The 15,929-nt window shown below is 38.4% G+C and overlaps 1 non-coding gene across 1 annotated transcript; it reads left to right on the top strand.

The window, feature by feature from the left end:
* The first annotated feature begins 12,078 nt into the window (after positions 1-12,078).
* LOC136737855 (U5 spliceosomal RNA) lies at positions 12,079-12,193 on the top strand. Its single transcript, XR_010812478.1, has one exon. It is a non-coding gene; the product is annotated as a U5 spliceosomal RNA (small nuclear RNA).
* The last annotated feature ends 3,736 nt before the right edge of the window (positions 12,194-15,929 follow it).

Below are 15,929 nucleotides of genomic sequence, written 5' to 3'. Positions count from 1 at the left end.
AAGGGGTCGAGTCTCTCAATGTCCGTGTGTTGGAGATATTCCACCATATTGGTCCCAGCCTTTAAAACAATGTTAAAGAAGATGTTAAAGATATTGTAGAAATATATTGCAGAAGAGCAGAACTACAATCACACTTTTTCAATGCTATTGCTGTTTTCAACCTCCCTGGTGAGGTACCAATGCGGGAAGTTTGAGAGAGTATTTCTAAAATGTGTATGATCCAATACACACAGTTATTTAAAAAGCTGACGTCTTGTACATGCTCACCAGAACCAAGCCTAATTAAATAACACATTTAATATTAAATAAGTACATGTGCAGTAGCCACTTGGACAATTACAGATCCCCAGGTCAAAACACAACAGAAAGACATGGAAGATCGTATTTTCAAATCACATCTGTGGCCCCCATAACTGTAATTTGGTATTAGTGGGTCAAAGGATTTATTTGGTTCAAGTGATAATAAGATCATATTTTGAAAACAAACACTACAGGATGTCATATTTAAAATGACTGTGAGTACCTTTCTTTAGTGACGGTTCTGAGGGGGGCAGGGATTAGTTGTGCTAATTGGAGCTGTGAAGTGTGCAGAGAAAATACAAATGTTTTCTTTTAATATGAAAACAAAGAACTTTTTTTTAACACCGACCTGGGATTGTGTTTCTTTCCAAGTTTCCTTATTGTTTCTGAGAAGAGACTGTTCACTTGCAAAGTGAACTGGACCCGTGTGACTCGCAGGTAAGGAGAGCCCGTGTTGAACTAAGATGGCTACAGTGAGTTTTCCTGGACAAAGCTCGGGCAAAGGATAGCGCAGAGTGCACCTGCACCTGAGATTGTGTTGAGAAGCTTTGTGATAAGAGCAGGTAAAGAGGGAAAAGAAACACAAGTATTTTCTTTGTTTGAAGAACACATTTTGTTTTAACTGAAACGGGACTACAACTTTTGAAAGGGAAATAGTTGCTAGTGCACTGTATTTTTATTGAGTTTATTAGAAGAAAAAAGCTTATATTTTGGACAGAACGAACTCGTTTGGCATGCAACTAGCAGCAAACGATGTGAAGCAAACAAAACAGTTAGCAAGTTAGCAAGTTAGCAAGTTACAGTCTGTCCTAGGTCCGGGGGTGCTTATGGTTGTTTATGGGTTCCCTTACCTTAGCCAGTGTCATGTACGGGTGTCCGTACCTTACTAGAGTGTTTGTTTTTATTATAATATATATATATATATATATATAATAATGTAATATTTCAGATAAATCGTCACAGTGAGTGACACCAGCATTATTGGTTTTTTGAGAAATAAAAAAACAGAATGTAGAGAAGAAAATGTTGGAAGGAAGTTGGGAGAAAGACTGGTCTCCGAAGGAGCACCGGGACTGGTGGAAGCAACAACAACCAGATAAGACAGAGAAAGGAATTGTGATATTGTGTCAGGTTGGTGAGAATCAAGAAAAGAAAATAACAGAAATGGAAGATCATCATAAACAGTAATGTGAATTGAGAGAAGAAGTTGTGAAAAATACGATAGAATTAATAGAACTACAAGGCAAATTAGAAGGGCAAGAAAAGTGGTCAGAAAAGGTGAAGGTGTAGGTGCGCGATGTGCTGCCGTGTTAGCAGCGCGTCGCGACACAGATCACTCCGAGGACGACAGGCCCGATTGGGATGATTTAGATCGCAAAGCATGGGAATATGAAAAAGGAGGTTTTGCTAGCGCTCCTCCCCCATATAATCCGGAATATAAATCAATCACTGATTTTGGTTATAATAATACATTGTATCCAGATCTGACCGCTCTGAAAACGGTCCCAGCTGCACCCATGCAAGTCAAAACTAGACAGAGTAAAGAGGAAGGTCAATCAATAGTCTATACGACTAAAACCCATGTCCCCTTCTCCCCAGGAGAAAAAGAAATGATATGGGCGTCCCTCCCAAAATTAAAACCAAACCAGGGTAACACAACTTTTTGGGATATTCTAGATGAAAAGATGGTTATTCACCTCCTTCACCCGCACGATGTACACATCATCGTGAAGGCTAAATGTCCGCCCAACATTTCGATACAGTTACTACGAGAATATCAGACCGGGGAGTGGGCTAATGTAGCCTCTACAGATGAGGAGGAAATAACAGAACTTTTTCACAATGGATCAAGAAAACTGAGATAGTGAAATAATGAAATAATCGAGTGGGATTATTTGACATTTTATTCTAAATAATCATAAGCTTAAATAATAAGTTATAAGGGCTGTTTGAGACACTGCAGGGTCAATAAAACATGCCACAGATCGGATATCTGAATTATCTTTAGATATCAATGTGTATGTGCTTTGTGTGTTTATGAATATGTATAGTTTGAAGGTGATATAAGGTAAATGTCTATGTTTTGGCAATCATTTTAGAATTATATTTAAAAATGTAACAACAGATTTATCATATTCATGAGGATCTTTGGCTCTATACAGAGTGCCTCAAGCATCAGAAATCAGAAAGAAAGACTATTATAAGAAAAGTAATCCAAAATATACATTGAATAAACAGATGGATAATAATAGTAATACATAAATAGTCATGGTGTCTCCACAAGAAGAACCAGAATTTGTTTGTTAAACATCATGTTATGGACAAGCTCTGTCAAAAGTCAAATTCAAGGAAACGAAAGGCTAGAAGAGAGCCTGGTGCAGCCCTGACAGCCTGTGAAAGCAGGAGAATGTAAACAGTCTGGTGACATGTTACAGTCTTTCAGAAAATGTTTGGTTATTGGTGCCTAGCATATAATACCTGAAATGAAAGTCAAAGTAGACCATGGTTTTAAGATGAGTGATGTAGGAAAAGGGTAAGATACCGCAGAAGTATAAGATTACAACTATAGAATAAGTAAGCTCAAGTAATATAAAATGCTTTACAGGAGAAAAGTAAGAATGGAAAGGAAGAGTAAAAGAGAAGGTGTCCTAGGATTATGGGAATCATTATTGAGATCAATGGCCTATTGGCTAATATTTTGTTAGGTACATATATGACTTCAATAAACGAATAATGGAGTGACATCTGTATAAATATAAATAAAACATATTGATAAAAAAACCTGAATACATTTCTTGTAAGAAATTAAGAATAGGAGAAAGAATAGCTGTTAGAATGCAGAGCAATGTTAACCAAAGTTGAAGAGGGTTTGAGTAAGTTGACGAGGGTCTGAGTAAGTTGATAAGGCTTGGGAAGCAGGAAAAGGTGAGTTTGATGTGTGTGAGACAAATGTGCTGCCACTTTTAGCACAGAGAGCTTCTGATGGTGATTGAATGAAACGTGGGAAAATAAATAAACTTGATGTAGGATAAATGAATAAATAATTGAATGAGATATGAGCCGCAGAGACCTCCCACATTGGAAAGTGGACTACAGCAGATAATCCTCTCCTCTCCCAGGGCAGGGTGATTAAGTGGGGACGCGTGTGAAGAGTGCAGGTGGACCCAGGTGAGTTGTGAAAGAAAGAAGAAACAAAAATAATAAGGCACGCGTGCAAACAATCAAAATAATACTAAGTGAATAACAAATTAAACAATAAAGTGAAAGATAATCAACACACAAAATAATGGCAATATAGAACCAAACAAAATACACAAGCCATATTGCATAAAGTGAAGTGAAATATAAATATAATAAGTAATGGTGATTAAGGAGCTAATTAACACCGTCCGTGACATTTACATTGGTTGGGTGTGTGGATACCAGTAATAATTTTTGTTTTATTGAAATACAAAATAATTCTATTTTTCCGAAGTGCTGAACTTTAATACAGTCTAGAAAGATTAATATTTTTTGTCTTGGGCTATATTATTATTACCATAGTTTTTCTATTGTATAAGTATCTTGGAGTAGAGGCATAGGTGGGCATGTGGGCAGAGGAGTAGGAAGGCCGGTCAAGCAAATAAGCTTGCTAAGGTACGCAGCAGCAGCAAGCAGCCCCCACATCCAGCCAGCCAGCCAGTCTGGCTGGCAGTGACTGAGTGGTTGACAGACGGCAAGCAACGGAATGTACGTGCTCTGTGATGTCATAGCAGTCAGCTGAGAGAGGCTCGTGATGTCATCGCTGAGCTGGCTGGCTGGCTGGCTGGCTGGCGGGCTGGCTGGCTCTGTGTGTGTGTGTGTTTGTGTGTGTGTCTGTTTTTCTGTTTGTCAGTCTGTCTGTCTGTCTCTCTCTCTCTCTCTCTCCCTCTCAATTCATTTGTATTGTCAAAAGCAATTGGACATACATACATTCATACATATATATATATATATATATATATATATATATATACATACATACATACATGCTAGAAAGTCATTACTATGTTATCTTAAAGGCTAACTAAGCAGAACATATATCATTATTGAACAGAGTTCATAGGTCTATACATGGTATTAGGGAACAGGCACGTAGGTCATTCTGTTTGACATTGTCTCCAAGGTTCTCATTGTAAATAACAAAGAGAAATCAAACTACCTTATGGCCTCCTGACCTTCTAGCTTGACCTTATCTTTCTTAAGTATACAAGAGAGAAAAACAGTTGTGAGAAAAGAATTTCTAACTTTCCTTCCACACATACATACATACATACATACATACATACATACATACAAACCAGAGGCATGCAAAAAAATATAAAGAGGAAGAAAATGTTGTATAGCACATACAAAAGGGATGGTGATGAAACAAAATACATAGAATATGTTGAGCTGCAAAGAGATCTTAAGAAAGGGATCAGGAAAGCAAAGAGGGAAATAGAAAGAAACATAGCTCTTGGAGCTACAACCAATGCAATGAGCTTTTTTCAAAATTACAACAGCAAGCGGTCAATTAAGGAGGAGGTGAAACAGATAAAGGGCAAAAATGGAGGTATCTTGGAAAACGAACAAGATGTGGCAAATATTCTATATGAGTATTTCACAGAGGTTTTTACAAAAGAAAAAACAGATGACATGCCACAGGTTGACAATCAATCCAGTCAAACCCTAAGAGAGATCAGGATAAATGAGGAGGAGGTACTAAAGGGACTAGCAGAATTAAAATCAAACAAATCACCTGGGCCAGATGGGATATTTCCAACAGTACTTAAAGAAATGAGGGAAATTATGTATAGGCCGTTAACTCGATTATTTCAAATGACACTTAGAACAGGGGATGTTCCCACTGACTGGAAGACAGCAAATTTCATACCAATCCACAAGAAAGGGGACAAAACTGAGCCAGGAAATTACAGACCAATCAGTCTCACCTGCATCACCTGTAAAATGTTGGAAAAAATTATTAGACAGAAAATAGAGGAGCATCTCAATGAAAACCATATTCTTGGAGATAGTCAACATGGGTTTAGACGAGGCAGATCATGTCTTACTAACTTAATACATTTTTTTGAACATGCAACTGCAGCTGTAGATCACGTGAAAGCATATGATATGATATACTTAGATTTCCAAAAAGCTTTTGATAAGGTTCCACACCAAAGACTGATCCTCAAATTGGAAGCTGTAGGCATTCAGGGTAATGTAAGTAGATGGATTATGAACTGGTTGATGTATAGGAAACAGATTAGAGGAGTCACTTCTAACTGGAGTGAGGTTGTTAGTGGAGTTCCACAGGGATCAGTACTAGGGCCTTTGCTTTTTCTAATCTATATTAATGATCTGGACTCTGGGATACTTAGCAACCTTGTCAAATTTGCAGATGATACTAAAATAGGTGGCTTAGCAGATACAATCTTGGCAGCACATGCTATTCAGAGGAACTTAGATAAATTCAGTTGTGGGCTGACACCTGGCAAATGAAATTCAATGTGGACAAGTGCAAGGTAATACATGCAGTAAAACAAAAATGTCCACTATAATTACACTATGGGAGGTACAGATCTAGATGAAGTAATGCATGAGAAAGACCTAGGAATCTATGTGGATTCACTTTCTCCATCCAAACAATGTGGGGAAGCAATACAAAAGGCATACAGAATGCTAGGGTATATCGTCAAAAGTGTAGAATTTAAGTAATGTTAAGACAGTACAATGCGCTAGACCTCATCTGGAATACTGTGTACAGTTCTGGGCACCACACTTCAAGAAGGATATTGCTGCTTTAGAGACAGTTCAGAGGAGAGCAACCAGACTTATTCCAGGTCTGAAGGGAAAGTCCTACTCGGAGAGACTGAGGGAACTGAACCTTTTCACCCTGGAACAGAGGAGATTACGTGGGTACTTGATCCAAGTCTTCAAAATCATGAAAGGTTCCTCAAACCAGAGGAGCTTTTCCAGATCAGCAGGGACACACGCACCAGGGGACAACAAATGGAAATTGGGCTTCAAGGCATTCAAGATGGAAAGTGGTAGAAGCTGAAAGTTTGGGAACATTTCAAAATAGACTGGATAGGATCCATGGATCACTTAGATATTAATGGACACCAAACGAGCATGATGGGTCGAATGGCCTCCTCTCGTTTGTAAACTTTCTTATGTTCTTATGTTCTTATGTTCTTATGAATGTTCCCTAAGCATGTTTCAAATGTTCCCTAATTTATGTTACAAATGTGCCTTAGCACCTCTCTCTCTCTCTCTCTCTCTCTCTCTGTCTCAATTCAGTGCATTTGTATTGTCAAAGCAATTGGACATGCATACATACATACATACATATATATGGAAAATAAACAATATGTGTACATCTCTGCATTAATGGTGCCCTAACAGATGTGCAAGTTACATGACAGACAGACAGACAGACACTCACACACACTTTCACACACACACACACACACACACACTTTCACAGACAGACAGACAGACAGACACACACACACACACACACACACTTGTATACCTGACACGTATAGAAGACTGGATAGGGAGATATAAATAGCAATGGGGAGACTCTTGTACTTGGTGTGGCTCTATCCATATAGTGGGGCCAGCAGCCACTTAGCAGGTGTAGCAATAGAAGCTCAGCCTGGGGAGACTGGATTTAGCATTTCCTCTCCATTTTGATAAGTATCCTTAATCATTTCTGCAAAATACTTCTATGATACCTATGTATGTTTTTTACTTGTACTATATTATACTATCAAGTATCAGTGTACACATACAATGTGACCTGTTACATTAATACAGAGGCCACGGAAGGCCAGATCAGTAATAGCCACTGTCCCCTGATATTACACTTTTTTACAATCACTTTGGCACTCATTTCAGAACCTTGATGTCATTTTTCAAAACTCTAGACACTAAACTCACACCCGATGATCAAAATGCACATTTTTCAATTGCTTGGATACAATACACATCAACCTCAGATCATTTGTTCATTGAACTAAAATGATACAACTTAACGTCAAAGTATTACCATTTCAAAATGCAATTCACACATTACATCTGAGATCACTGTCTATTCATTTCATTACAAAGATCTAACTATCAATTGATACAGCTGCTCAAAATGATAAGTGACTGTTGCATTACTCTTAATTCATAGTTTTATGGAAACTGACGAACAGTATTCCATGTTTCGATCATGAAAGTTTCAGGATAATGAGATCCATTGACACCAATAACCGAGGAGCATGAACCAGTTGGACTACATTATCTATGGATGTAATATTTCATCATCATTCATCATCATGTAGCACTTTTCCACACCATGTTTTCAGTGTGGAAGGAAAGTTAGAAATTCTTTCTCTAATACCTGTTTTTCTCTCTTGTATACTTAAGAAAGATAAGGTCAAGCTAGAAGGTCAGGCCAGAAGGTAGTTTGATTTCTGCTTGTTATTTACGATGAGAATCTTGGAGACAATGTCAAACAGTATGATTGAAGTGCCTGCTCCCTAATCCATGTGTTGATCTATGAACTCTGTCCTATAATGATATAAATTCTGCTTAGCTAACTTTTAAGATAACATAGTAATGACTTTCTGATTATAACCAGCTCTTTGATTTTTGTGTATAAAAGCTCTGACTGTTAAAATGAAGGCAGAGCGACTTTGGGATCTTCTTGAGTCACTGTTCCTCTCCACGCTGCGTGTATTAAAGGCATTGCAACTAACGCTCCAACCTGGTTGAAGATGATTGTTCTTCCACATCAGATTTGACATTACTGTATGTATGCAGGCCCTTGTAATTGCTTTTCCAATACTGCCAACTGGTTATTGATGATTGATTTCACATTGTGGTACGAGTATCGAGTGAAATGAGTGCTATCCACCCGAGCAACACAGTGATAACATGGAGCCGGCAGGTCATCCAGGTCACAATAGAGGTCAAGCAGTGGGAGGAGGAAGACGTGGTGGTCAAAGGAATGGAAGGGGACATGCACCCCTTCTGAGAGGTGGTCGTGGGCCTCGTCATAGAGGAGGGCTTAGGCCTCACCAGAGAGGCAGCCATGGGCCTCATTTGAGAGGTGTTGGGGGAACGTGGTAGAGGACAAGGCCATGGACCAGACAGCGGCAGCAACAGCAAATAGTGTCCAGTGAAATCCGAGAAATAGTTGTAGAACATGTTGTAAATCATGGCATGACCATGACTGAGGCAGCTACAATGATTCAATCAAACCTCAGAATCAACTCAGGATCAACTGTGGCCTCAATCATCAGAAATGTCCGTACTGAGAAGCGGCAAGTCTTCAGAATGCACTAAACATTAGGCTACTCTCAATTGTCAAATGACTGTATACTGCATACCAATGTGTAGCACAGAGTATAGTGTGCCTTTTGAAAGAAATGCAGACAGAGTGAAGCAGCTGATGACTGAGTATGTTCAGGTATGTTCAGTTTCAAGATGCCTCTTGTGAAAAATGGTTGTGAGAACCTGAACCTGAACACAGGGCTGATGGAAATTTAGAAGTACAGTAATCAATCCTTTGTTTTGCTTTTTACACTAAGCCAGGTGAGGAACACTGCAGTTGACATTTTACTGTAGTTTTGTTCGTTTTTGTAGCTAATTATTTTTGCATGGATTCAAAGAAACCTATGGTGTGATTTGATTGTATTGCATCAATACATTTCAGATTTTGTTCAATGATTCCACTGTGTCTGTAGTATTCTCTCTACTAGTCCTTTTACAGTGATGTATTTATGTGTAGTACCATAATGAAACATGTATCACATATTTTGTACTACAATATTTAATGATTGTACGAACAACTACACAGTGAAACTATCGGTATCTTCTGTGTTACTATGTTACTATGGTATTTCATGATAAATGAGTTATTTGAACCAACAAGTCTGCAAGTGCTAGGTTTCTTTAAAGATATGAATGCACAATGCAATGTTTTGAACATTGGACAGCCTGTGTTACAAGTGATGACCGTTTTGAGTTTTGTGTCTAGAGTTTTGAAAAATGACATCAAGGTTCTGAAATTAGTGACAAAGTGATTGTAAAAAACTGTATATTCATCCTATTTAATGTGCTCTTTTAAAATGTACTTTTCTTTTTTATGTTGCCATTTCTGTTCTACCAATGTTTCAGTTGTTAGCCAAAGATTGACAGAGTACATCTCATACACACAGGCCAGACAGCAAAGATTTCTTTTTGAAATTCAATTACAAATGCTGCATGAACTCATCAATACGATTAGAGCTCCTGAAAGCAATATAACTAACTCACTCTACAGCATCTCATTAGCAGTGAAAAGAAACCAAGAAAGTTGGGACAGTCGACTGTTTACCACTATGTAACATCACCTTTTCTTTTAATAACACTTATTAAGCACTTGGGCACTGAAGACACCACTTGGTTAAGTTTAGCAAGCGGGATTTTCCCCCATTCATCCATTATGCATTTCCTCAGCTGCGCAACTGCACAGGGCCTTCGTTGTCTTAATTTGCACTTCATAGTGCGCCACACATTCTCAATTCAGAGACAGGTCAGGACTGCAGGCAGGCCATGCTAGCACCCGCACTCTCTGCCTATGCAACCATGCGCTTGAAATCTGGGCAGAATGTGGTTTGGCGTTATCCTGCTGAAAAATGCAGGTACGTCCCTGGAAAAGATGATGTCTGGATGGCAGCATATGTTGCTCCAAAATGTGTACATCTCTTTCTGCAAAAATGGTGCCCTCACAGATGTGCGAGTTACATGACAGACACTCATACACACTGTCACACCCATACACACAAACACACACTTTCACAGACAGACACACGCACACACACACACACACACACACACTTTCACAGACAGACAGACAGACACACACACTTTCACACACAATCACTTTCACAGACAGACACACACACACACTTTCACACAGAGACAGACACACACACACTTACATACATACATACATACATACATACAGTGAGGGAAAAAAGTATTTGATCCCCTGCTGATTTTGTACGTTTGCCCACTGACAAAGAAATGATCAGTCTATAATTTTAATGGTAGGTGTATTTTAGCAGTGAGAGACAGAATAACAACAAGAAAATCCAGAAAAACGCATTTCAAAAAAGTTATAAATTGATTTGCATGTTAATGAGGGAAATAAGTATTTGATCCCCTATCAATCAGCAAGATTTCTGGCTCCCAGGTGTCTTTCATACAGGTAACGAGCTGAGATTAGGAGCACTCTCTTAAAGGGAGTGCTCCTAATCTCAGCTCGTTACCTGTATAAAAGACACTTGTCCACAGAAGCAATCAATCAATCAGATTCCAAACTCTCCACCATGGCCAAAGAGCTGTCCAAGGATGTCAGGGACAAGATTGTAGACCTACACAAGGCTGGAATGGGCTACAAGACCATCACCAAGCAGCTTGGTGAGAAGGTGACAACAGTTGGTGCGATTATTCGCAAATGGAAGAAACACAAAATAACTGTCAGTCTCCCTCAGTCTGGGGCTCCATGCAAGATCTCACCTCGTGGAGTTTCAATGATCATGAGAACGGTGAGGAATCAGCCCAGAACTACATGGGAGGATCTTGTTAATGATCTCAAGGTAGCTGGGACCATAGTCACCAAGAAAACAATTGGTAACACACTATGCCGTGAAGGACTGAAATCCTGCAGCGCCCGCAAGGTCCCCCTGCTCAAGAAAGCACATGTACAGACCCGTCTGAAGTTTGCCAATGAACATCTGAATGATTCAGAGGAGAACTGGGTGAAAGTGGTCTCAGATGAGACCAAAATCAAGCTCTTTGCCATCAACTCAACTCGCCGTGTTTGGAGGAGGAGGAATGACCCCAAGAACACCATTCCCACCATCAAACAAGGAGGTGGAAACATTATGCTTTGGGGCTGTTTTTCTGCTAAGGGGACAGGACAACTGCACCGCATCAAAGGGACGATGGACGGGGCCATGTACCGTCAAATCATGGGTGAGAACCCTAAGCCAGGGCATTGAAAATGGGTCAAATACTTATTTCCCTCATTAACATGCAAATCAATTTATAACTTTTTTGAAATGCATTTTTCTGGATTTTCTTGTTGTTATTCTGTCTCTCACTGCTAAAATACACCTACCATTAAAATTATAGACTGATCATTTCTTTGTCAGTGGGCAAACGTACAAAATCAGCAGGGGATCAATTACTTTTTTCCCCCACTGTACATACATATATATGGAAAAGAAACATTACAAGTATAAATCACAATAAGATGTAATAAAGTACAGATAAACAAAGTGTAATAAAATGTGATCTGTTTGAAAATGCAGGGACGTCACTGGAAAAGATGATGTCTGGATGGCAGCATATGTTGCTCCAAAATGTGTACATCTCTTCTGCAAAAATGGTGCCCTCACAGATGTGCGAGTTACATGACAGACAGACAGACAGACACTCACACACACTGTCACACCCACACACACACTTTCACAGAGAGACATATACACACACACACACACACACTTTCACACAGAGACAGGCACACACACGTACAGACACACACACTAACTTTCACACAGAGACAGACACACACACACACACACACACACACACATACATACATACATATGGAAAAGAAACAATACTTTTATAAATCACAATAAGATGTAATAAAGTACAGAAAAACTAAATTTAAGAAAATGTGATCTTTAATACACACAAATATGTATGGCTGGTCGGATGCGTCTTGGACTCGGGTTCCTCTTCATTACGTATAATGCTTTTGCCTTTTGCTAAAGCTTTCCGTGGAGGGGATCGTGGGTGAGTTTGTACCATTCTTGGGGGGCTCTGCCTTGTTGGGGCGGAGCTGTGATCCAGGTGAACAGCAGATCGGGCATAGGTGGGCATGTGGGCAGAGGAGTAGGAAGGCCGGTCAAGCAAATAAGCTTGCTAAGGTACGCAGCAGCAGCAAGCAGCCCCCCCATCCAGCCAGCCAGCCAGTCTGGCTGGCAGTGACTGAGTGGTTGACAGACGGCAAGCAACGGAATGTACGTGCTCTGTGATGTCATAGCAGTCAGCTGAGAGAGGCTCGTGATGTCATCGCTGAGCTGGCTGGCTGGCTGGCTCTGTGTGTGTGTGTGTCTGTGTCTGTCTGTTTTTCTGTTTGTCAGTCTGTCTGTCTGTCTCTCTCTCTCTCTCTCTCTCTCTCTCTCTCCCTCTCAATTCAATTCATTTGTATTGTCAAAGCAATTGGACATACATACATACATACATACATATATGTAGCGTAAGGTACACTTATACATTTCAATTAAAGAAGTGAATTCATAGTATCACCTTATCACGAATCCTGGAGTCTTGTAGAACTCAATTTCTGTAATAATTGGACGCAGACACCAATTCCAAAGATATAAATTGTCAAATTTATTTAAAAACAAAGACTAAATGTAGCACTACACTAATTATACAAAAGGGAAAAACTAATTAAAATTCAACTCTAGATCAACAAATCAAAGACAAATCACTTCCGTGACCAAATCAAAGACCATGGGATCCCATAGGATAACACACAAATCGTTAAACAAAAAAGGTTATAAACACATTGACTACAATACCGGTTAGTAATTCTAGGAATCACTAAGAAACAGTTGAAAGTGCTAAATTGCAGTTTCAGAAGATGAAAAAAAACTGTAACAGATGGGATATGTAGTACTTTATGCTCGAGTGGTCTATGCGATTACACCCTGTTGGTGTTATTAAGAACGCCAAGTACCAGAATGCAGAGCGGGACTGTTTTTTGTGCCGTGACTTGTCGGGGGAAAAAGGCGCAGAAAAAACGGACGAGAAGGTGAAGGTAGTATGGCGGTGATGCACGCGTTGGTGAAGTGGGAAAGCGGGGTCGACAAAGACTCTTACAGCGTGATTCCCACTGCTTGCTTTCGCAATTTTGATTTATTCAGCATTGCTGATGATGACGAAGAGACGACTCGAAACTTCAGAGCAGAGTGGAGAGACACGAACAAACCTCCAAAAGGTGGATGGCCTGTCCATGAAGCGCAGATCATTATGACTGGTAACAATGTTTATTTAAAAAAAAAACATTAAAGTCTTTACATGCTATTTGATATATACAATCACAGTATATTTGAAATGAATGTTTAAGTTATTAATGTGTTGTACTTCTAACATACTCTTATAACATGGTAGGTGGTGGTGAGGGCGCTAAAAACTCGTCATATTTGACTGGCATTTGTAAGAACGATTTATTGTGTGTTGTGCTTTACAATAAAATCCCCCAAATCACAAAATAAATTAAACCAGATATAATTTAACTTCAGTTTTGATTCAGTGTTGGCTGTTCATCTTAATTTGTATGGTCAAAGCACAGTATTTTTATGACAAATAAATATAATCCCCAAATATCTGTGGACATAATGCAGGGTTTTATTTATTTTATTTTTATTTTAGGAAAAGAAGGCGAACTAAGAAGAAAACTTAATGACCTAACAAAAATGCCCTGTCCTAAAATGAAGAGAGTACCTAAACCAAACAAAAAACTTCAAATTTCAGATGATAGTGACCTTGATGAACCACAGTTACCGGTGAGATAATTACTGCAAATATTAAATAAATGTATTGCAGGATTGTTTTTTTTTAATCATATTCATATATATATATATTCATTTTAAACTCTTTTTCTCTCTGAATACAGCACAAAATAAGAAAGAAAACCGATGGAGCTTCAAGAATTAGATCCCGTCATATTCTACAGACATTTAAAGAGTCCAGTGAAGTTGAGCTACAGCAAAACGTTAAGCAGCTCGAAAAGGAAAACACTTAAAAAGACTTAAAAATGAAAACCAATGTCTTCGAAACCGTATGGTTGATGGTAAGTTTTTTTATTTATAGCAAATAATTCCTTACCTTGATAAATGTTATTCTTCAGTAATTTAGATTCCAGAGTAATGTATTATAGTTGATCATACTGAAGTAATCTAGAACCACAATACAGACTCTTAATGTGCACTGTCTAATAGTTTAATAATACTGATTATTAAATAAAGTTTTTCAACATAACTTCATAATCCTACATTAATGACTATATGCATTACATTAGACCTGGTAATTCTTGTATTTTATCTTTTTTATTTTTTTCGTAGCTAATGTTAATGACCCACAAAAAGGTCAGTTTGCCAATAACATAGAGCAAGTCTCTCAAGTATAATTGCAGGCATTGACGGTTTTGTTTTCACTTTGTATTAAATATATTACTAGAAATGATTATCATTTAATACTAAGGTTTTTTTCTCCAGAGATTCCAGACCTTTTGGACAATCTGAAAAAAATTGTAACAAAAGCCACATTTATCAGCAATGAAGACAAAAGTGTGTCACCATCAAGTGGTTCTGACAGCCCCACAGCAAATTGTTCTGAATCTGACAAAGAATCACCAAAACAGGTATAACACTCTTGGTCTACAATATTACAAAGACAAGGTAAAAATATATATATTGAAAACAAATATTGGTTGTAAACAATCTAATGATGCTACATTATCAGTTATATTCATAGTTATAGTTGATAATAAGAATGTAATTGAATTATGGGTGTCACAGATTCACTGACTTTATTATGTCTGTAAATTAATAAACTTAGAATTGAGACATACTGTGGTCTTTAATAACACATTTCTGTAACAAAATCACAGCCTTACTGATAATGTATTCCACTTAACATAATATAAGAATAGTTTGGGGATAAACTTGTTTTTTATTTACCATTGTCTTTTAGGTGGAAAAGTTCCCAGGCACTGGAGTTTACATTGACAAACTGTCCTGGATCCTTGCAGAGAGGTGCAGCACGAATACGTCATATGCAAGAACCCTGACGGTTGCTGTCTTTGACTTTCCAACATTATTAAAGAGCAATCTTCGTGGTGGTGGCAGCAAGAGAGATCCAACTTCGGAGAAAAAGACACCTCTGGATCGCTTAAAGGTGGAAGCCATATATGGTATGTAAATGCTGTTGTACAAAATTTCTAACTCTCCTTTTTAACTGTATAGAACACAAAGGGTTAGCATTTGAAATGTTCCTTTGGCCTTTGTTTTAGTTTCAGAGACTAGAGTTAATTTATTAATAAATAATAATACCTTACATGTAGCAGCTGGAAAGATCCCAAAGTGCTCTACAGACTCACTTCACCCACCACCCTCTGGGGTGCAGCCATTTTGTACCAGCAGATTACTACACAGCAGTAAAGGTGGAGTCATAACAAATTTGTTAGACCTGATTGAGGGAAGCCTGACTTAGAATTCAGCCACGTCACTCTTTCAACAACACCTTGTAAATCACCTTGGATTAATGCTTCAGACATATTAATACATAATAATAATGAATAGTGCCATGGGATCCTTGACAATATAAACTTTCATGTCTCATTTAAATTTGACTTTTGAGCAAATACTTCACATTTCAGTCCAGTTGTGCCACATCAATGTAATGCTTAAGCAAGGTATTAATGGAGAAAAGACTGCCTTTGCATAGCTGCTTCGCCAAGTACAGATTTTACTATGAACTAGTGTAAGACAAGTTTAAGAGCA

Source organism: Amia ocellicauda, unplaced genomic scaffold (genome assembly GCF_036373705.1).
Source record: "Amia ocellicauda isolate fAmiCal2 unplaced genomic scaffold, fAmiCal2.hap1 HAP1_SCAFFOLD_54, whole genome shotgun sequence".
NCBI classification, from domain to species: Eukaryota; Metazoa; Chordata; class Actinopteri; order Amiiformes; family Amiidae; genus Amia; species Amia ocellicauda.
This window is presented reverse-complemented; position numbering and strand designations above follow the sequence as displayed.